The 24729-nt window shown below is 40.3% G+C and overlaps 1 long non-coding RNA gene across 1 annotated transcript in view; it reads left to right on the top strand.

Annotated features, from left to right (window-relative positions):
* Positions 1–1726: 1726 nt before the first annotated feature.
* Positions 1727–24729, top strand: part of LOC120883272 — an 80558-nt gene continuing 57555 nt past the window's right edge. The window contains exon 1 of the long non-coding RNA XR_005725721.1: positions 1727–1928. This is a non-coding gene — a long non-coding RNA (uncharacterized LOC120883272). The remainder of the gene's footprint in view (positions 1929–24729) is intronic.

Here is a 24729-nt window from a genome sequence, read left to right on the forward strand (position 1 = left end):
TAATTAATGTTAAAAAGAAGACTAATATAGTGAAGATAGCAAGGAGAAAGCCTCTGGAGTATGCCTCTAACAAAATGACAAGTCAAAAGTCAGGCCATATCATTGAGAGACTTTTAGAAATGAGAGTCACCATCAAGAACTTAACAGCTAGGACTTCCCAGGTAGTTCAGTGGTTAAAAAAAAAAAAAAATCCACCCTGCAATACTCAGGTTTGATTCCTGGTGGGGGAACTAGGATCCCACTTGCCAAGAGGCAACTAATCCTATAACTCCTGAGCCTGCGAGCCACAACTAGAGGGTCCGTGCACACGAAGGAAGATCCCTTGTGCTGCAACTAAAACCTGATGCAGCCAAATAAAAATTTTTTTTTAAATATAGTGATTATTTCTAGGCTATCCCCATTAAACTTACCTGTTCTGTTTATGCAGAAGATGGATGGGTAGATTTTAGGGGATGATGATGAATTGTAATATTTCTAAGAATCTCATGGACTTCCCTATAGCTCAGATGGTAAAGAATCTTCTGGCAATGCAGAAGATCCAGGTTCAATCCCTGGATCAGGAAGATTCCCTGGAGAAGGAAATGGCAACCCACTTCAGTATTCTTGCCTGGAGAATCTCATGGACAGAGGAGCCTGGTGGGCTACAGTCCATGGGGTCACAAAGAGTCAGACACGACTAAGTGATTAACACACCTACACAGACGCTCCATTTAGCTGCTATTTTCAGTGGTTCTTAGTGGAGCAAACTAACATATGCCTGGAAGTTGGTTTGCTTTGTAGCTATGGATCTCACCAGAAGAAATTTTCTTCTACTTGATAAATGTAAACCTCCACCTTTATCTTTGTCAATCCTTTAACTCTAGAACATTATTTAATCCTCAGGGATTTTTTTTTTTTTATCATCTCATCATCCTTTAGGATATTTTTTTTGTTGGTCTGTTTTTTATCATCTCATCATTTTTGGGTATATAATGCTTATGTATTACATCGATCATGCTTCTAGGGCCAGGTAATTGTGTGTGTGTGTTAGTCACTCAATTGTGTTTAATTCTTTGTGACCCAATGGACTGCAGCTCACCAGGCTCCTCTATCCATGGAATTCTCCAGGCAAGAATACCGGAGTGGGTTGCCATTTCCTTCTGACACAGGGATTGACCACTGGTCTCTGGCATTGCAGGCAGATTCTTTACCATCTGAGCCACCAGGGAAGCCCATGTAATAGTATGATAGCAACATAAATGTTTTGGTAATATCTGTCTTTGAAAGACGATGGAGGATATATCACATAAAATTTGGGGATTTGCTACTTTAAATTTGGGGTGTTCAGTGATCTGAAGCTTGTTTATGTATCTCCTTCAAAGTGAGAGTCTAAGAGGAATCTTTTGCATCTTATACTAATAAGGAAAAGATGGAATAGTTTGTGGACTTATTTGGATTTTGGATTAATATGTAACACATGTGGATATGTGGCTCTGATATGTTTATCAAGTGATTGCTCACAAAACTGTTTACAAATAATGGGGCCAGAGCAAGAAGAGAAGGCATTCCAGCGGACCTAGGCTGCAGTACAAGCTGTTCTCCCTGTTGGCTCTCATGAAGCAATGGATTTAGTGGGGCTTGCGATATCTTTGGCAGAGTGATAATGCTGTGTAAAGCAAGAACAAGTCCAAATAAGAGAACTATGATAGAGGTCACTAAGGTTCTATTGCAAAGCCTGTCTTCTTCAGTTAAATGTTCTTAACTTGTTACTGGTCTAAGGTAGAGACTGCAAGCAGGTGACTGTAACCTGAACTCCCAAAATGAACTGTTTCTATCTTGTTCTTCAGGCGTAAAGTCAAATAGTCTGAATGGCTCTCCATCAACAAATTAAAGAGGCAAATATAAAAACCAGATTTGTCAGATTCTGAAAGCACAAGAAAGTTACCTGGGTAAGTGACTCATACTCAATGCACTTATGCTATGGCTCTGTTCTCACCCTCCAGAATGGCCTTGAGGGGGAGTTCCTGTGAATAGTTGACTTAAGAGGAAGGGAAAGTTGGGTCTGCTTTAAAGATGATTGACTGCTGGCACCAGATGGCACAGGACTAGTTTACCATACAAAATGCATCTAAAAAAGTCTCTTGGTGAGTATGTGTGTGCTCATGTCTGACTCTTTGTGACCCCCAAGGACCATAGCCTGCCAGGCTCCTCTGTCCATGGAATTTTCCAGGCTAGAGTACTGGAGTGGGCTGCCATTTCCTATTCTAGGGGTTCTTTCTGACCCAGGAATCAAAACCACATCTCCAGCATTAGCAGGTGGATTCTTTATCCCTGAGTCACCTGGGAAGCCCCTCTTGGTGAGAAGAACCACCAGTTTATACCAGTTCATGCATTGTGGCTGACGACCAGATTGACCAGTCCAGGATTTAGCAAGAATAAGATCAGAGGACTAGTGGCAGATTGGCTTGGGGAAAAGAAATATGAATGAGTCTCTTGGAATGGGTCCAGATTATAAGAATATTTATACTGTGAGTGAATACTCCTCAGAAAGACCCTTCTGTGGAGGAGTTTTTCAATAATTAGTTAGATAAGATTACCCTGTGGATTCAATCATATCTTTCTTCACCCAATTCAGTGCTTGTTTAATGGGCTCATGAATGAAGTGGCCATAATAACAGATACTGAGGTCCTTTGTAGATTTGCCACAGATTCATAGAACTCCTCTAACTGCAGCTGATCTGACTACTATCGCAACTGGGAGCCCAGGCTGTCAAAACAACAAAACTTGAGTCCTTGATAAGTTATCATATCCTGGAGGGACTAACCTGTCTTTAGCAAGTTGATGAACTGTTCTGAAGAGTATTCTAAAATATACCTAGAAAAAAAATTGGGGAAAATATCAAGCTAAGTCAGAATTCAAAACTTAGTTTTGCTTTAATAAAGATTCTAGAATTAATTAATTTCTTCCCTACCAGGCACAGTTTTGATTTTCTCTAAGTGATTAAAAAAAAAAAATCAAGGTGTGGAAAATACTGTTCATAGTATTATGAGACAAATTACAGGGAAAAATGATCTAAATTTAGTGATAATACATTGTAAATTATGTTACACAGAGGGGGAAATCGTTTATTTTGTTTGTTTTATTACACTCACATTGTTTTTAATTTTAATTTGATATTATCATTGAACTCAAAGTCCATTTATTAATGCTATTCTTTTTCTTTAACCTTCTCAGCCAATAATTTGATTTTTAAAAAGTGATTCATAGCTTCAAAGTGAATGTCTCTTATTACTGATGATAAGATGTGTGCCTCCTTGCAAAACAGTGTTTCTCCCATTTAAAATTGGAGGAAAACTGCTTGCTTCTCAATTGTTGGGAACATATGATGAATAATTTTTCTGTAGCTGCATTTTCAATGAATAAACAGTAAGAGCTTATAGAAATTAAATTTCAGAAATAATTATAGGAATTATTTGTTATTAATAGTTGTTAAAAATGTTGAAATAAACTTATTTAAATTTATTAAAATCATTTAGTGAGAAAGACATACAAAATAAATTCAGGAAAAATCTTAATTTTAATATGAATGGATTGATGATTTATAATTTTCATATACCTGAACAGTCTTCCTATTGTCCATTTTTTTGCCCTTATTTCATAGATGAAAAAGGAAAAGTTACCTATTTTCTTAATGATATAATATGTAAGCACTACTCTGGTGACATAGAGAAAAAGTTCCTAGGCATGCTTTAAAAAACAGTGAAGCCAGTTGATACTGATAGTTTGTCTACTAGGTGAATGTCTCCATATGGGCTAACATTAAAATAATCATAGTTTATTCTGTGAAAAAATTCTTGAGCTCATTGAGTAAATGAGATTTAAATACATGTAGCTAAGTAACATTTGAATAGTTGTTTAGAGAGTGTAGAGAAGATATCAAAGGCAGTCTATGTATATTAATCATTTAAAAAAAAATCAGATAATTGCAGTAGGAATTCAGAGAAGGGACAGATTATTTCAGACAGCCTTGGTCTGGAGCAGTGTCACTTTTCAATGAGAAATCTGTCTGGTTCTGAATGTGGTTTTCTGGGCCAGGATGGATAAACAAGGAGATAATTATGGACCAAGCTTTAATATGTCTTGACTGAAAATATGCATAGCTTGGCAACTTCAGTTTTTAAATATCAGTGTTAACTAGAAATGTAAATCAGGCAGTCAGATATGAAGAGTACTAGGATTTCATGTGTGTATGCTAAGTTGCTTCAGTTGTGTCCAACTCTGTGGGACCCTATGGACTATACCCCGTCAGGCTCCTCCGTCCATGGGATTCTCCAGGCAAGAATACTGGAGTGGATTGCCATTTCCTCCTCCAGGGGATTTTCCCAACCCAGGGATGGACCCGGAGTCTCTTACGTCTCCTGCCTTGGCAAGTGAGTTCTTTACCATAGCACCACCACTTGCTGTTAATTCACAGGAGGAAGTGAGATCTGAGCTGTTTAAAATACGAGAAAAGTCTTAAATCTGTAGAGAGGAAGATCACTATAGAACATTTTGGGCACATACAAGAAAAAAGACCTGGGGATGCTTATGGTGCAGGGAATAAACATGTTGGTTGAAGTGGAGGCAGCATAAAGGAAATAGTTGACAATAATGCCAGGAACTTGGGATGTCTGTTGATGCCAAAGATGAAAGACTTTGAACTGAAGTTAACTTAAGCTCTGGGAGTGATGGCTTGTGGATTAGATTTGGAAGAAGTTGATGACATAGAAGAAAAAGAAAAAGACAAAATAATAAAGAATGTCATTTTCCTGAAAGATGTATGCCACACTTCATGACACATCACTCTGTGGAACTTCCATCCCAAATACACTTACATGGCCTGTCACTCAATGTAACCATCCACACCCAGTTTCTCGTAGAGATAAACATAATGTATGAATTGGTAAATTGATATGTGTTTTTTTCTACTATAATAATTCTGAAATTTCAACATGAGAATTTCCTTGCATTTAAAAAGAGTGAGCTTTCAGAAAGGGTAATCAGTTAAGACATAGACACACCTCTGTCTTATACCTTACTGTTCATGGGGTTCTCAAGGCAAGAATACTCAAGGCAAGAAGTGGTTTGCCATTCCCTTCTCCAGTGGACCACATTCTGTCAGACCTCTCCACGTGACCTGCCCATCTTGGGTGGCCCCTCACGACATGGCTTAGTTTCACTACGTTAGACAAGGCTGTGGTCCGTGTGATCAGCTTGGCTAGTTTTCTGTGATTATGGTTTCAGTGTGTCTGCCCTCTGATGCCCTCTCACAGCACCTACCATCTTACTTAGGTTTCTCTTAACTTGGATGTGGGATATCTCTTCATGGCTGCTCCAGCAAAGCACAGCTGCTGCTCCTTATCTTGGATGAGGGCTATCTCCTCATGGCCACCCCTCCTGACTTTGAACGTGGAATAACAGGCAGATTTGGCCTTGGAGTATGGAATGAAGCAGGACAAAGGCTAATAGAGTTTTGTGAAGAGACCGCTCTTAGACGGTGTCATAGCAAACACCATCTTCCAACAACAGAAGAGAAGACTCTACACATGGACATCACTAGATGGTCAACACTGAAATCAGATTGACTATATTCTTTGCAGCCAAAGATGGAGAAGCTCTATACAGTCAGCAAAAACAAGACCGGGAGCTGACTGTGGCTCAGATCATGAACTCCTTATTACCAAATTCAGACTTAAATTGAAGAAAGTGGGGAAAACTGCTAGACCATTCAGGTATGACCTAAATCAAATCCCTTATGGTTATACAGTGGAAGTGAGAAATAGATTTAAGGGACTGGGTCTGATAGACAGAGTGCCTGATGAACTATGGACAGAGGTTTGTGACATTGCATAGGAGACAGTGATCAAGACCATCCCCATGGAAAAGAAATGCAAAAAAGCAAAATGGCTGTCTGGGGAGGCCTTACAAATAGCTATGAAAAGAAGAGAAGCAAAAAGCAAATGAGAAAAGGAAAGATATAAGCATCTGAAAGCAGAGTTCCAAGAAGAGATAAGAAAGCCTTCATAAGCAATCAATGCAAAGACATAGAGGAAAACAACAGAATGGGAAAGGCTAGAGATCTCTTCAAGAAAATTAGAGATACCAAGGGAACATTTCATGCAAAGATGGGCTCGATAAAGGACAGAAATGGTATGGACCTAACAGAAGCAGAAGATATTAAGAAGAGGTGGCAAGAATACACAGAAGAACTGTACAAAAAAGAGCTTCATGACCAAGATAATCATGATGGTGTGATCACTCACCTAGAGCCAGACATCCTGGAATGTGAAGTTAAGTGGGCCTTAGAAAGCATCACTAAGAACAAAGCTAGTGGAGGTGATGCAATTCCAGTGGAGCTATTTCAAATCCTGAAAGATGATACTGTGAAAGTGCTGCACTCAATATGCCAGCAAGTTTGGAAAACTCAGCAGTGGCCACAGGACTGGAAAAGGGCAGTTTTCATTCCAATCTGAAAGAAAGGCAATGCCAAAGAATGCTCAAACTACCACACAATTGCACTCATCTCACATGCTAGTAAAGTAATGCTCAAAATTCTCCAAGCCAGGCTTCAGCAATATATGAACTGTGAACTTCCAAATGTTCAAGCTGGTTTGAGAAAAGGCAGAGGAACCAGAGATCAAATTGCCAACATCTGCTGGATCATCAAAAAAGCAAGAGAGTTCCAGAAAAATATCTATTTCTGCTTGATTGACTATGCCAAAGCCTTTGACTGTGTGGATCACAATAAATTTGGGAAGCATCTTCAAGGGATGGGAATACCAGAGCACCTGACCTGCCTCTTGAGAAACCTATATGCAGGTCAGGAAGCAACAGTTAGAAATGGACATGGAACAACAGACTGGTTCCCAATAGGAAAAGGAGTACGTCAAGGCTGTATATTGTCACCCTGCTTATTTAACTTATACACAGAGTACATCATGAGAAACACTGGGTTGGAAGAAGCACAAGCTGGAATCAAGATTGCTGGGAGAAATATCAATAACCTCAGATATGCAGATGACACCACCCTTATGGCAGAAAGTGAAGAGGAACTAAAGAGCCTCTTGATGAAAGTGAAAGAGGAGAGTGAAAAAGTTGGCTTAAAGCTCAACATTCAGAAAACGAAGATCATGGCATCTGGTCCCATCACTTCATGGGAACTAGATGGGGAAACAGTGGAAACAGTATCAGACTTTATTTTTTTGGGCTCCAAACTCACTGCAGATGGTGATTGCAGCCATGAAATTAAAAGATGCTTACTGCTTGGAAGGAAAGTTATGACCAACCTAGATAGCATATTGAAAAGCAGAGATATTACTTTGCCAACAAAGGCCCATCTAGTCAAGGCTATGGTTTTTCCAGTGGTCATGTATGAATGTGAGAAGTGGACTGTGAAGAAAGCTGAGGCCCGAAGAATTGATGCTTTTGAACTGTGGTGTTGGAGAAGACTCTTGAGAGTCCCTTGGACTGCAAGGAGATCCAACCAGTCCATCGTAAAGAACATCAGTCCTGGGTGTTCATTGGAAGGACTGATGCTTAAGCTGAAACTCCAATACTTTGGCCACCTCATGCGAAATGTTGACTCATTGGAAAAGACTCTGATGCTGGGAGAGATTGGGGGCAGGAGGAGAAGGAGATGACAGAGGATGAGATGGCTGGATGGCATCACTGACTTGATGGACATGAGTTTGAGTGAACAGGAGTTGGTGATGGACAGGGAGTCCTGGTGTGCTGTGATTCATGGGGTTGCAAAGAGTCAGACATGACTGAGCGACTGAACTGAACTGAACTGATACCTTACTGTGAATGCTTTCTCTAAGAACTTTTCCCAAAGAGTAAGATCAGATGGTATGGCTCAGAAGGCAATGAGTCAAAGAGCGGTAGATACAGCATTTATGTCAGTTTAACTTTCCACTAATTCCGTGTGGGTAAAGACATGAGAAGAGATGCTAGTATGGAGGAATAAAATATTAAAGACTATTCCTCTGATCTCCACAAGACTGCCTCAGGTTTGTCCAGGACCAGCAATTACCTCTCTGCTTTCCCCAAATTGACTTGTTGGACAGCTTTTCTTTTTTTTTTTTTTAATGTGGACCTTTTTTTAAAAAAACAATCGAATTTGTTACAGTTGCTTCTGTTTTGTGTTTTGATGTTTTGGCTTTGAGGCATGTGGGATGTTAGCTCCCTCACCAGGGATCAAACCTGTACTCACTGTACTGGAAGGTGAAGTCTTAACCACTGGACAAACAGGAAAGTCCCTGGATAGCTTTTCTTATTTTTGCAAATATATAATGGAATAATTTATTGAGTGAGTTCAACATTAAACCTATCAGATAGACATATTCTCCCAGAAATGGAGGTCTTGGAGAATTGCCAGAAAGATGAAGAAAAGTTTTTATTACCATATTTTCTCTTTAATTTTGTCTTCTTTACATAGGAGGGTCACCAGTATTCTCTTTCCAGTTCCCTGGTCTAAAAGTCACTTTCAGAGTGTCGTCTCTTACTGTACCTTGTGAATATCCTCTTGAATTCTATTTAAAGACTGATCTTGCTTTTCATTAAGAAAGCAAGACATCTTTTTTCAAATATGCTTTCCTTGGATAGAATAGATAGCATCCAGAGATTTATGTGTGAGTTCTGAAAGCTTTTAACCAAAGATATTTGGAACACTCATTTTTTTGATATCTCATTGTTATCTGCAAACATAAAATGGTCACCAAGATATTGAAGTACAAGGATTTTGGTTATTATCCATTTAAAATTGCAGTTCTTTGTTAAAGAATTTATGGAACTATAATGGAATTTATTGAACCTTAATTTATGGAACTATTTAAGAAAAAAATTGCACATGGTCTTATTGTGTTAGTTCCTGGTTGTTATGAATCTGATTTTGCCCATGTTTGGGCAAGTTGATAAGTTTCTAAGAATTCTTTGACATTCCAGGCGTATTGTTTGTTAGGGGCCTGCCAAGTCACAAAGCACATAAGGCGGCTTACGGCAAACTGTTTGCTTCAATATTTAGCATCATATTCTCAAATGGACCAGAAGGGCCTGCTGGAGAACACAAGATATTTGGCAGATATTTCAACCAGCACTGTTAGCTCTATGTGAAATACAAGTATAAAAGCTCCATCAGGTATAGGATGATCAGCAATAAGCTCCTTACGTTGATACAGGCATGATTTAAGTAGGGCCTGAATTAAATGCTTTGTCAGATTCCACAGCCCCACTAATGCAGCCTTAAATAATAAGTATTTATTTAGCTTATGAGCCTACAGGTCAATGATTTAGTCTTGGCTCTTCTGGGCAGTTCCTGTTTTGACTGGGCTCCTTCACATGTCTGGCTATCACTTGGAGTGATGGAGCCACTGGAGCACCACCTGTCTGTTTTACTCCAACAGGCTAGCCCAAGCAGGTTGCCATGGCAAAGACAGAGGAGTGAGAGGAGAACACAGAAATGCACATGGCGCCTTGAGGTCAAGGCTCAGAACGGACATGCTATTCAGTTCTGTCACATCCTATTAGCCGTAATAGGTCATGGAGCTAGCCCAGATACAAGGAATAAGGATATTGACTTCTCTTGATAGAAGGAGTTGTAAAGTGGTGAGGAATTAGACCATCAATGCAATAAATCTGCTACCAAATGCAGAACTCCAAGGACTGAATACCTCATCCCTAAGCTATCATGTAGCTACATGTCAGTCTAGATGCTTCTGAACTAGGACATCCAGGCCTAAGGAAATGAGATTCGATTGTACATTATTCTCAGTACAGAGTAGATAAACAGGTACCTTTTTTAGACTTACAATATTATGATAACCGGAGATTATGCTATCATGAGTATGAAAATGCTATGGACTGAATGCTTGTGCCTCCCCTGCCGCTGCCCCCCACATGCTAAGAACTGGTATGGAGAAAGTGCAGTGAGTGTTGTTACAACAAACACCTAAAAATGTGGAAGCAATTTTGAAATTAAGAACAGGCATTTCTTGCTTTATTGTACTTGGCTTTATGTTGCTTCACAGATATTGTGTTTTTTACAAATTGAAGATTTGTGGGAACCCTGCGTTGTCACATGATGGTTAGCTTTTCTTTTTTAAGCAATGAAGTATTTGTTAATTAAGTTATGCATGCATGCTAGTTTGCTTCCAGTCATGTCTGACTCTCTGCGACCCTATGGACTGTAGGCCACCAGGCCCCTCTGTCCATAGCGTTCTCCAGGCACGAATACTAGAGTAGGTTGACATGCCCTGCTCCAGGGGATCTTCCCAACCCTGGAGCCGAATCTGTGTCTTTTATGTGTCCTGCACTAGCAGGCAGGTTATTTACCACTTGTGTCACCTGGGAAACCCTAGCTAGCTATGTTACATACATTGCTAAGAAGACATAATGTTGCTGCACACTTAATATACTATAGTATCTCATGGGTAGAGGCTAGAAGAGTTTTGAGCTGTATACTGGAAAAAGCCCAGATTGCCTTGAATAGACTGTTAGGAGCACTTTTGAGGGAAGTTCAGAGAAAAAGCCCTGGGCTTCCCTGGTGGCTCAGCTGGTAAAGAATCCGCCTGCAATGTGGAAGACCTGGGTTCGATCCCTGGGTTGGGAAGACCCCCTAGAGAAGGGAATGGCTATCCACTCCAGTATTCTTGCCTGGAGAATTCCATGGAGAGAGGAACCTGGCAGGCTATAGTACATGGGATTGCAAAGAGTTGGACACAACTGAGTGACTCTCACTTTCAGAAAAAAAAAAAGAGGAGAGCTGTAGAAAAAGCCTCAATCTTCTTAGAGAACACCTAAGTCATCCCAGACAAAATGCTGATGGAATAAGGATGGTAAAAGCCATTCTGACAAGGTTTCAGATAGAAATGAGAAATGTGTGATTTAAAACTAGAAGAAAGGCCATTCTTGCTGTACAGTGGCAAAGAAGTTGGCTGAATTGTGCTCATATCCTAGAGATTTGTAGAAAGTAGAACTTGTGAGAGATGAATTTGGATATTTAACCAAAGCTGTTTTTAGGCATAGGGTTGACTTAATAGTTTAGAGCCTATTGACTGCTTAATAGTAAGATTCAAGAAAGAGAAAGGTTTAAAGATGGAATCATTGAGAATTCCCTGGCAGTCCAGTGGTTAGGACGCCTCACCACTGAGGGCACAGGTTTGATCCCTGGTTGGGGCAAGCCAGGCAGTGTGGCCAAAATATCTATGAAATTGTTTATCAAAAGGGAGGCAGAATTTAATGCTTGGGAAAACCCTCAGCTTATCCATATTGTAAAGAAAGGGAAACCTGTCATATTTAAGGGTGTGGCTGTACAACTGTAATGAGATTAGTCAGCCATCTCCATAGAGACCAAGAGCTCTTGTTCAAGATAATGAAAGAATGCAAATCATGGGTGGGGGTTCCTGTGGGGCCTCAGTGTGTGTTGCTCACCTCCCATCACTGGCTCCACTCTTGTGCTTTGGGGCCACATGCCTGACTGCCTGGGGTATAGCTCTGGTTGACTAGGTGGCATCTCTGGAGCATGCAAATGACAGCCACTGGCCATGTCTGTACTGTTGTCTGTGTAGGATCAGAGTGCCCAGCTATGGGGACATAACTGCTTCCACCAGAATTTAAAAAAACACATGTCAGATCTACTGGGCACTGGATTTCACCCCCAAATTGTGGGCAAAGATCTTAGTTTGAGGGGAGGATCCAAGCAGAGAGTCAAGGTGGGGCTTTCCAGCCAAACTGTGAGGACGGGTCTATGAAGAGTTTTGGGGACCAGCATGGTGAAACTGCAGGGGAGGGAGGGATAACTGGCCTGGTGGGCTTGGAGAGCAAAGCATTGGGCCAAAGAGGGTTATTCTTGAGCCTTAAGGTCTAATAGAACCTGCTGCACTGGATTTTGGACTTGCTTGGTACGGTCACTCCTTTCTTATTTCCTAATTCTCCCTTTTGGAGAGAAATGTCTGTCCTATCCCTGCCCTTCCATTGTGTTTTGGAAACAGGTAACCTGTTTGATTTCCCAGACTCGCTGTGAGGGCAGTTTGCCTCGAGATGAATCATATCTTGAGTCTTGCCCATCTGATTTAGGTGACGTTTAGATAGGACTTTGGATTTACATTTTAAAGGTAATGCTGCAATGATTTAGGACTTTTGGGGCTATTAAGATGGGATGAATGCATTGTGCATGCAATAAGGACCAGAATTTGGTGGGGCATGGCTGGGGCAGCGAGGAGGAACAGTGGCAGAATGCTATGAATTGAATATTTGCATCCTCCCCAAATCTATGTGTTGAAACCTATCTCTCAAAGTGACATGTTTAAAGGTGGGATCTCTGGGAAGTGATTGGGTCATGAAGGTGGGACCCTCATGAATGAGATTAGTGACCTTATGAAACAGACTCCAGAGAGCTTCCTGTCTCTTTCACCACATGTTCAGTTCAGTTCAATCACTCAGTCATGTCCCACTCTTTGCGACTCTATGGACTTCAGCATGCCAGGCCTCCCTGTCCATCACTAACTCCTAAAGCCTACTCAAACTCATGTCCATCGCATCAGTGATGCCATCCAACCATCTCATCCTCTGTCATCCCCTTCTCCTCCCACCTTTAATCTTTCTCAGCATCAGAGTCTTTTCCAAGTCAGTTCTTCGCATCAGGTGGCCAAAGTATTGGAGTTTCCGTTTCAGCATCAGTCCTTCCAGTGAACACTTAGGACTGATCTCCTTCAGAATGGACTGGTTGGATCTCCTTGCAGTCCAAGGGACTCTCAAGAGTCTTCTCCAACACCACAGTTCAAAAGCATCAATTCTTCGATGCTCAGCTTTCTTTGTAGTCCAACTCTCACATCCAAACATGAGTACTGGAAAAACCACAGCTTTGACCAAAGATGGAACCAACTTCTAAGAACCAAGAAATTAGCTTTTACAAGACACTGAATCTTCTGGTGCTTTGATTTTTGACTTCCCAGCCCCCAGAAACATGAAAAAGAAATATTTGTAAAATTGTGATGCTGGAGAAAACTCCTGAGAGTCCCTGGGACTGCAAGGAGGTCAAAGCAGTCAATCCTAAAGAAAATCAATCCTGAATATTCTTTGGAAGGACTGATGCTGAAGTTGAAGCTCCAATACTGTGGACACCTGATGCAAAGAGTTGAATCATTGGAAAAGTCCCTGATTCTGGGAAAGATTGAGGTCGAAAGGAGAGGATGAGATGGTAAGACAGCATCACTGACTCAATGGACATGAACTTGAGCTAACTCTGGGAGACAGTGAAGGACAGAGAAGCCTGGAGGGCTACAGTCTATGGAATTGTGAAGAGTCAGGCATGCCTTAGTGACTGAAGAACAAAAAGCCATCTAGTCTAGGGTATTTTATTATGGCAGCTTGATCTAAGAAATAGTAATAGATATTTATTAAATATATTTAGAATTGAGCATCATGAGCATATGTTGATCTTTTCAAATAGTTTTGTTAAAAAGGGAAAAAATTGAAAATTGGACTTTCAGGGAACAGAATTTTCTGGAATATATAATTATATTTATTTCTAGTAGTGCTTTCTAATAACCACCCTGGTCAAAAATGCCTTATGTCCTCCACTGTATTGGTAACGATGACCAGTAACAATCATTTTCAAAAGGCTTGTTATTGGGATTGTAATGCCAATCTTTGGATAGATTAATTTTTGAGTATTTATTGGATATCTTTAATACACTAAGAAGTACTAGGCATTGAGTCTTGTCCACCACTTTTTTATTATATAAATATCATATAAAATATATATGGCATGCAGGAATTTAACATTAGAAAATCTATCATATAATTTATCACATTGACATATATAATTGATAATTCTGGAAATTCTATACTAGTTCATAATTTTTTCCCAAACCTTAATATTTATTTATTACTATAAAATGAAAGGAAGAATGAAAGTGAAAATGAAAGTTGTTCAGTCATGTCTGACTCTTTACAACCCCATGGACTATACAGTCCTTGGAATTCTCCAGGCCAGAATACTGGAGTGGGTAACCATTCCCTTCTCCAGGGACCTTCCCAACCCAGGGATTGAACCCAGGTCTCCCACATTGCAGGCAGATCCTTTACCAGCTGAGACACCAGGGAAGCCCCCAAAGGAAAAATGTTGCCTCCTAATAGGATACAATTTAACAGAATGAATGATGATGATAAGAAAAAGAATAAGAAAGAGCAGGAAAAAAGAGGACAAAAAGAAAAAAAAATGAATAAAAATCTAGCTAACATATATGATTTCCTAATTTGTATTAGGCTTTGTTCCGAATATGTTACTTGTATTAGCTCATCGACTCTTACAATAGCCCAAATGAGATGTCTGCTACTTTTGTCTTTAATTTATAGATGATAACATTGACATAGATGTTAAGTAGTCTTCTGAAAGTCAGATGAGTAATAGAGGCAGAGTCAATATCCACTTTAGTTGATGGAAAGAAAGAATGAAAGAGCCGTGAAGATAAATAATTATATTGCATTGTGATAGAGGTAACATTTAATTTTTAAAACATTACTGTAAACTAGATATTATTATTGCTATCTTCATTTCATATATGTGGAATTTGAGTCTTAGAGAGTTTAGTGGGTCTGCCTAGGCCATCACTCAGCTAGAAGGTGGGGGAGCTGGGGATATACTCAAGTTGACTTTAAATTTTTCGTTGTTTAGTCACTCAGTTGGGTCTGACTCTTTGCAACCCCATGAGCTGCAGGATGCCAGGCTTCCCTGTCCTTCAAACTCAAAGTCCGTTGAGTCGGTGATGCCATCCAAACATCTCATCCTCTGTCGCTCCCTTCTCCTCTCGCCCTCAATCTTTCCCAACATCACGAAGAGCCAATGAGTTGGCTCTTCGAATCAGGGGGCCAAAGTATTGGAACTTCAGCTTTAGCATCAGTAAAGTACCCCAGATATTTTTGTAAGGTAAGATCCTAAATAGAAAGTCGCCTTTAAATCAGACTTTAAAATATTTTAGTGCTTTATCCATTTTTGCATCTTTCTTCCTACAGTTTTCTGTAACAATTTTTTGAGTTTTGTGTTATTAACATAGATTACATCTTTGCAGATTGTTTCTTTTTGTAAGGTCTTCATCAAGATTAGAGCATTTAAACACAGTGAAAAATAGTCCTTTTTATTTTAAAGTGAATCTCATGCACATTTCCATAAAAATCTTTTGAAAATTGCTGTTGTTGGTTACCTTTACCAAAACAATGAGAACATAAGGCATTTGACCAGTGTGGTGATTAGAAAATGCTACTTGAAACAAATATACATTCCAGAAGGTACTCTTCCCCAAAAGTCCATGTGCATCTTTCAGTTTAAAGTAATTAAATCTATGTAGCAAAGAAAGCAGCCTAGAAATGAAACCCATTCACCAGCTATTTATTCATCTAATTTGCTAGCTGCTAACATCTTTCATTGAGTCATTGATTTTCCTACTATATTTATGTGGATAAATGGTCAAGAATATATCTGTGTGGATGTCTTATCTTAGCCATCTATTTTTCAATTATTTCTTGGGTTAGTGTGAAAGTTGCTCAGTTGTGTCTGACTCTTTGCAATCCATGAGATCCATTCTCCAGGCAAGAGCATTGGAGTGAGTTGCCATGCCGTTCTCCAGAGGATCTTCCCAACTCAGGGACTGAACCCAAGTCTCCTGCATTGCAGGTGGATTCTTTACCAGCTGAGCCACCAGGGAAGCCCATTCCTTAGCTTAGGTACTGTTTTATGCTAACTTCATATCACTTCACTAAATTCTTTGGTGAATTCTAACACTGCAGCACTCAGACTACAAAAGGCGGTTGTCTTCAGCCAATATTTCCTTTCTAATACAATATGTAAACAATCTTAGTTTTTGGCTTTTTGGACAGTGCTGTTACAAATTGCAGCTTGTATTTCTGATTCTTTTCCTCAAATAAATCTTTGAAAATAAATCAGTGTGCTATTTCCCAAACTTACATCATACAACCCTGACATTTGAATCGTTTCAACAATGTGTCTTGGAAATATTTCCAGTATCTTTTTAGTCAAAGTTTCATAACTTAATCCTGACGTGGGCAATTGCTGACTTCTTTGCATCTTTTCCTGATTATAACTCTACAAAAAAAATTTTGAGGGTCTCTGGCCTGATTTTTTTATATGAAATGAGAGAAAGAAGCAACATGCTCTCACAAGTAAAAATGTAAATGTGGTATAGAATACTTTGATCGTTGTCTGCCTAAGGATCTTTCTTCTTCTCTTCACGGTCTTCTGGGAAGTTGCTGGATATCATCAGCAGATACAGCTTCTTCTTCCCCTTTTCATTACTGAATTTTCTTTTTTTCCTTCAGTTCAGTTCAGTCGCTCAGTCATGTCCGACTCTTCATGACCCCTTGAATCGCAGCACGCCAGGCCTCCCTATCCATCACCAACTCCCAGAGTTCACTCAGACTCACGTCCATCGAGTCAGTGATGCCATCCAGCCATCTCATCCTCTGTCGTCCCCTTCTCCTCCTGCCCCCAATCTCTCCCAGCATCAGAGTCTTTTCCAGTGAGTCAACTCTTCGCATGAAGTGGCCAAAGTACTGGAGTTTCAGCTTTAGCATCATTCCTTCCAAAGAAATCCCAGGGCTGATCTCCTTCAGAATGGATTCGTTGGATCTCCTTGCAGTCCAAGGGACTCTCAAGAGTCTTCTCCAACACCACAGTTCAAACGCATCAATTCTTCGGCGCTCAGCCTTCTTCACAGTCCAACTCTCACATCCATACATGACCACAGGAAAAACCATAGCCTTGAATAGACAGACCTTACAAAGCATTAAATCCTCTAGTCTCAGGGATTTCTAAATCTCCCTTATTATACATCTATAATTAGTATAATTTGGAAACACTGGTTTTTGCTCTTTTGACTCCATTCCATGTTTTGCTTCTCTTGTTGTGGTGGCCAAAGTATTGGAGCCTTAGCTTCAGCATCTGTCCTTCCAATGAATATTCAGGGTTGATTTCCTTTAGGATTGACTGCTTTGATCTCTTTGCTGTCCAAAGGACTCTTGAGAATCTTTCTTCACTTACCTTTTTTTTTTTTTTTGACTGTGCCCTGCATCATGTAGCATCTTAGTTCCTCAATAGGGATCAAACCCACTCCCCCTGCAGTGGGAGTGCAGAGTCTTAACCACTAGACCATTTGGGAATTCCCTCCTTTTACCCTTCCTCATCCAGATCTTTAGTGCCAACAATTTTTTTCCTGATTTGCCTACTCACGTCCAGCCTGCTGTCATGACTGTAGGAGTTTTCTCATTCGTTTTGTTCCCTGGTAATTTTCTATGGAATTATCATAGTATACATTTGAAGTACAACATGATTCTCTTAGTAGGCATTCTAGGTAAAGAAACCGAAGGACAATGACCTGAGTATGTCACTGAAAATGAAGACAGACTAAGGTTCAGAAGTCAAAGTTCAGACTCAACTTAGTCCAATGCTGTCCAGCTCTACTGCTATTTCCCATTTTAGGAAGTATGAACATGATCATTTTTGCCCCAATTTTAATTTATTTTACCTTTATATAAGTTCATAACAGTAACCTCCAACCTCATATTTACTAAGATGTTACATTTTTTTTTCAGGGCTTCCCATTTTAAGTAGCATTTCTTACATGATAGCTACCTGAAGAAAGCAGAAAAAGTGAAATTTGCATTGGATCAGACCTGCTTGACTTCAGCAAATTTCTGCAAAACAGACAGATGATATTCATAACCTCAAGGTATCTTTTTAAAGAAGTAGCACAGCACAACTGATTGTTAGTGCTCAGACTTACAATCACTCTAGGCATCCAATTGCTTTCATTTTGATGAATTTTGTTCTTTCACTGATCAGACTGTTCTCTCTTTTTTTCTGGAAAAATATCTTCCAATGCTGAAGAAGTCTTTAAGGCTTATCATTGGACCTTGATGGAATTAAAAGACTACTGATTTGTTCAGAAAACCTCAGACAAGTTTAAAAATAGTATGTACTTAGTAAAACTGTACTGAGAAAAGAGCATATGGTTATATTACTTAGTGGTTTCTATGAATAGCCTTCAAAGAACTGTTTCACTTATCAGGGAGTTTTCATTTCTACACCTGCAGAAACATCCCAAACCAGGCTTATTTTGAGCTTATGTTTCCCCTTTTGTAGAAGGAGTGTCACATGAAACCATGGGGCAGGGGAAGGGACAGAACTGATTTATAATTTCAATCAACTAGTTCTTTAACATTTTCCTGGCATTTGATTTCCATTAAGTTGTTAAGCTGTTTGGACAGAATACCATTGTTGATTACTTATATTTTGGGGATCGACTTTCTTATTTTAACAACAAAAAAAAGTGATTCTCACTTTTCTCTTGAGCCATTGCAAGAGAGACGCCATTGCAAGTGTAAGGGAGGATCTTTTTCAAATTAATTTTTTATTCTTTATTTGAATATAATTAAACTGTCACATGATTTACTTGAGGCTGTGAAATTTGTGGGCACTGGCAAAAACTTTCCTGCATTACCGAAAGAAATCCAGCTGACTAGTTTCTCCCTGTCTCACAGACCTATCACAACTTTCTTCTTTCTCCTTTTCCAGTTCTGATTTTCTGTCTCCCAGTCTCCAGCTGCTTTTGACCCTGTCCCTCAGGATTGAGGCATCTGGCTTTACCTCTGTGTGACACATATTCCTTAGGTCTGGACAGGAAAAGCAGATGTCATGAGACTATGGGCCTTACAGGTTTGAAGTCAGGGTCTACGAGTGTGATTGGAAAAGTTAGGCTGGGCTGGGGATTTGGGGTCACATGAATCAGGTCAAATACTCAATGTAGTACTTTCACTTTTCACTTTAATGCATTGGAGAAGGAAATGACAACCCACTCCAGTGTTCTTGCCTGGAGAATCCCAGGGACAGGGGAGCCTGGTGGGCTGCCATCTGTGGGGTCGCACAGAGTTGGATATGACTGAAGCAACTTAGCAGCAGCAGCGGCAGCAGTATTTATTCTAGAAATCCTTCTGAGGTGTGTTATTTTTCTCCCTGATTTTTCCTTTTTTTAATTTCCTGACCATTACTCCACCAGATACACACACACCATTTTCCATTCTGCTGCTTTTTTCTGACTTGCCTGGCTACGTGTGTATGTGCACCAATACTGCCCTTATGAGAACTGTTTGGACAAGTACCTTTCTGCTTTCATTTCTTTGATTCTAAAGTGGTGCTAGTAACACCTAGCCCTGGAATTATGAGGAAAACTAAATAACACAGGGTTTACAAAATGTCTTGTATCATGCCTAGTACACAGTAAATATACCCTAAATGATAATTATTGCTATTATATGACTCAGTTAGAATAGGTTATGAGTTCCAGGGACTTCTCTGGTGGTTCACTGGTTAAGATCCTGTGCTCCCAATGCAGGGGCCCTGGGTCAGAGAACTACTGGAGCGAGTTGCCATGCCCTCCTCCAGGGATCTTCTGGGATCTTCCCAACCCAGGGATCAAAACCAGGTCTTCCTCATTGCAGGTGAATTCTTTACTGTCAGAGCCACCAGGAAGCCCAAGATACTGAACTGGGTAGCCTGTGCCTTCTCCAGGGGATCACCCCAACCTAGGGATTGAACCAGGGTCTCCTGCATTGCAGGGGAATTCTTTACCAGTTGAGCCACCAGGGAAGCCCATGTATATTCATACATATTATTAATATATTAGTAAAAACTATATTATTATATAATTATAGTATATATAAGTTATATAAATATATTTAAGAGTATATACATTACTTATATGCTGCTAAGTTGCTTCAGTCATGTCCGACTCTGTGCGACCCCATAGACGGCAGCCCACCAGGCTCCCCCGTCCCTGGGATTCTCCAGACAAGAATACTGGAGTGGGTTGCCATGTCCTCCTCCAATGCATGAAAGTGAAAAGTGAAAGTGAAGTCGCTCAGTCGTGTCTGACTCTTAGTGACCCCATGGACTGCAGCCTACCAGGCTCCTTGGTCCATGGGATTTTCCAGGCAAGAGTCCTGGAGTGGGGTGCCATTACCTTATCCAATTACTTATATATATACTACTAATGTACATATATATACACACACTATATATTCACTATACTTTAAGTATATTACGTATTCTTAAAGATCAAACCAAGATCAAAGATTAAACTCTGGGTCCAAACAGAGGCAGTAGGCAAGAAGTACTAGAGATGGTTGGTAGGGATCAGATTGTCTAGGAGGAAGCAGAGAGAATCCTAGTCCAGGAATGATGGTAGTATATGACATGGGAAAAGTCCTGAAAGATGAAGGTTAGCAAACTAGCAAAAAGACTAGATTTTTCTTCAGCCAGAAAAAGAATGAAGTTTGGTTATTTTTAGAGATGTGGATGGACCTAGAGTCTGTCATACAGAGTGAAGTAAGTCAGATAGAGAAAAACAAATATCATATGTTAATGCATATATGTGGAATTTATAAAAATGGCACAGATGAACCAATTTGCAGGGCAGAAACAGAGACGCAGAGGTAGAGAATGGATGAGTGGACATGGTGGAGGGGATGAATTGAAAGAGTGGAACTGATGTATGTACACTGCCAGGTGTTAAATAAATAGCCAGTAGGAGCCTGCACAGGGAGCTCAGCTCAGTGCTCTGTGGTGACCTAGAGGGGAGGGGTGGGGAGGGAGGGTGGAAAGAGGGAGGAAACAGATATGTACACACAGCTGATTTACTTCGTTATACGGCAGAAAGTGATACAACATTGTAAAGCAACTATGCGTGCATGCGTGCTCAGTTACTTCAGTTGTGTCCTACTGTTTGCGACCCCATGGACCCACCAGGCTCCTCTGTCCATGGGATTCTCCTGGCAAGAATACTGAAGAGGGTTGCCATGCCCTCCTCCAGGGGATCTTCTGGACCCGGGGATCAAACTCACATCTGCCTGTGTCTCCTGCATTGCAGGTGGATTCTTTAACCACTGAGCCACCTGGGAAACCCAAAGCAACTATACCCCAATTAAAAAAAAAAAAAGACTAAATCTGAAATGTTCTCACCACACACAAAAATTTTTATGGGACATGAGAAAGGTGTTAGCTCATGCCATGGTGGTTAATCATATGGCAAAATATAAATGCATCAACGCACTGTGCACCCTAATCATACCAATGTTATAGGTCAATTATATCTCAGTTGAAAGAATTGTCATAGCCAGAGCATGAAGGACCACGGGTGCTCAGGCATCAGCTGCCTGTTCTCTTCCCTAGCGGCAGCACTCACTTAACGAGGATGAATGCGGGTGACCACTATGTGTGGGGACCGACCAGGTTTTTCTGGCTCACACAGCTCATCAGAGATTTAGAATTGGATCCCAGCACTTTCAAACACCAGCTGCTCTGCAGGGTGATGTTTTCACCACATCCCACATTTCTCTAACACGTTTTCTGAGAAATCTTCAGGAAAGAGCAGATACTTGAGCTAACTTTTGAAAGGCACTTTGGGCCAAGGGCCCTGAAAGGGAGAGCGCAACCAGTTAAGAAAAGCCAGAGCAGCAGGCATTTGAATGTAGGCACAGAGCGGACACGATCATGGAGCAGGGGCTTTGTTGCTTAGTTGCTAAGTTGTGTCCGACTCTTTGCGACCCCATAGAGTGCAACACACGAAGCTTCCCTGTCCTCCACTATCTCCCTGAGTTTGTTCAAACTCATGTTCATTGAATCAGTGATGCCACCAAATCATCTCGTTCTCTGTTGGCCCCTTCTCCTCTTGCCTTCAATCTTCCCCAGAATCAGGGTCTTTTCCAGTGAGTCGGCTCTTAACATCAGATGGCCAGAGTCCTGGAGCTTCAGCTTTAGCATCAGTCCTGCCAATGAATACTCAGGGATGATTTCCTTTAGGATTAACTGGTTTGATCTACTTACTCTCCAAGGGACTCTCAAGAGCCTTCTCCAGCACCACAATTCAAAATCATCAGTTCTTTGGCGCTCAGCCTTCTTTAGGGTCCAACTCTTACACCTGTACATGAATACAGGAAAAACCATAGCTTTGATTATACAGAAGGATGTCTCTGCTATTTAAAAGGCTGTATAGGTCTGTCATAGCGTTTATTACAAGGAGTAAGCCTCTTTTAAAAATTTCGTGGCTGCAGTCACTGTCCACAGTGATTCTGGAGCCCAGGAAAATAAAATCTGTCACTGTTTCCACTCTTCCCTCATTTATTTGCCATGAAGTGATAGGACTGGATGCCATTATCTTAGTTGTTTGAATGTTGAGTTTTAAGCCAGTTTTTTCACTCTCCTCTTTCACCTCCATCAAGAGGCTCCTTAGTTCTTCTTCGCTTTCTGCCATTAGAGTGGTATCAACTGCATATCTGAGGTTGTTGATATTTCTCCTGGCAATCTTGATTGCAGCTTGAAATAAGTGTAATTTGAGATCCCTGAGCTAATAAGTAAAAATGTTACCCTAAGTCCTGGAGTTATTAAGGACATCATTAGAATATGTGAAGCAGGTATGTGCGATTTGTGTTTAGAACTTATAGTGAATGAATTGGAAAAGAATACAGCTGGAAACTAATATATCAATTAAGAAATATTTTTAATAAATGATAAGTGATGTCAAGAAGTCCAGTGTAGGAAATGGTTGTGACATTGGAGAGCAGGGGATAACTTTGACAGATAGCACGTTCAGTGTAGACAAGAGAGAAAGGGTGAGGAGCTGTTAAAGGAGATTCTTTATACAGGAGGAAGAGTGGCTAATGAGATTCTCCAGTTGGCTTCATGTGGAAAGTTTTGACAGGACTTAGCCTACTGCAGGGATTCCCTAGTGGCTCAGACGGTAAAGTGTCTGCCTGCAATGTGGGAGACCCGGGTTCGATCCCCGGGTTGGGAAGATCCCCTGGAGAAGGAAATGGCAACCCACTCCAGTACTCTTGCCTAGAAGATTCCACCGATGGAGGAGCCTGGTGGGCTACAGCCCATGGGGTCGAAAAGAGTCGGACATGACTGAGCGACTTCACTCACTTCACTCACTCACTCAGCCTACTGCAGAGATTTCTAGGAGAAACCCATTCATGGCATCCCTACTTGGTGAAGAACAGGGATCTAATCAGATCTTATTTAATGTGAACTGTAAGGGTGGATTTACCTTTGACTTACACCTTCTCTGAATCGCTATTAGACCTAAACTGTTGTTGAATTCTAAAGCATATTTGATGCAAATTCATAATTATATAACATGGTTTTTTCTTCTGATACTGAAGATGAGGACCTTACAATTATGTGAATCAAATAAACATACCATTTCCATTCCATGCCACCATACTGTGACATGTCTATAAGTACCTGTTCGGTTTATGTATTCTGTGCATACTCTAAAAAAACAGCACCATCTGCCATGATACACCCAGGAAAACTAATTGTTTTTGTAGGTGTTGAAATGGATATATATTTATCTTTGTCTTTGTATATGTTTATGATTAAATGTTACTGAGTGTTAAGAAATAAAATCCTTTATGACTTTTCTTCTAAAATCTAATACAGCATGGTATAGAAGTTAATACCCTAATTGCAAACTAACAAGAGATGCTTTACAATTGCTTCAATGTTTGTATGGTTATGACTCATGAACAAGTTACTTTCATGGTTGGGTTGCGTTTATACAAGACAGGGTGTGAATTTTAAAAATGGATCAACAAGATGGGACAGATTTAGGTGTGGACGTTTTTACGTAACATGTTTAAATATGGGCATCGAGAAGCAGAAAAACAAATACCTCTTTTGGCATGCTCAATAGTTCAAGAAGACTTTGTGCACTATTGTATTAATAAACATTTATGGAGATTGAATGAAAATTGGCATCAGGTAGGGTTCTGGCAAAAAGCCCTTCAGTAGAGTTAGTTGAAAGCTAGTGACACCTTAAATCCTTAAGAAAACATGGAATGATGCCACTTGCAAATCCTTCACTTACAACAGATGGAATGCAAGCTTGTTCCAAATGGCAGACTACTCAACAGTGGCAAACGGAATTAAACTAATCATGATAGTGTGAATCTGTGGATAAAAGGAAGTAGACATATAACCCAAGAAATTCAAATAGAATATTTTTACTGTGTTTCACACCTAGGAATACAGAGGTAATTTTGTAACTCACAAGGGTGATTTCCTGTCATATTGTTTGTCCTGGTCTATGCCCATTGGCCCTTTTGCAAATAGAAGCCAGTTATTGTTATGCCTTTAACCCAAATCTGAGTCCTGTATCCCCGATTTTAAGAACAGACACCACTATGCCCAGTACAGTCCTTACATACAGTAGTCTCTTTGAAAAGCTGGCAAGTCTGAAATCACTCTTCCCAGAACAAGGGTAAAAAGCCTGAATCTCCTCTATGGTTCTGAAACGATTCCACATTTCTCTTCACCAACGCTGCCCACGGGTAATGCCAGCCTGCTTATAGGCAATCTCTGAGCAAGTTCAGAATTGTGCAGTAAATAGTACACTATGCATTACCATTTATATTACAGCTAAATTGGTCTTATTAAGAGATTAACTATAGGACAAAAGATACCTCCTAAAGGCTTAAGAATTCTCTTTAAAAATGTATCCCCAAGAAGGAGCCTAAGAAAAAGAATTATCATCCAACTAACAAGATATTAGGAGGGGGTGTTGGAAGTAGAGATTATATAACAAGGGGGCTCAGACATACTACACTGGTATGCATGCTAGTAAGTGTTCTGTATATACATA

Source organism: Oryx dammah, unplaced genomic scaffold, assembly GCF_014754425.2.
Source record: "Oryx dammah isolate SB20612 unplaced genomic scaffold, SCBI_Odam_1.1 HiC_scaffold_24, whole genome shotgun sequence".
Classification (NCBI taxonomy): domain Eukaryota; kingdom Metazoa; phylum Chordata; class Mammalia; order Artiodactyla; family Bovidae; genus Oryx; species Oryx dammah.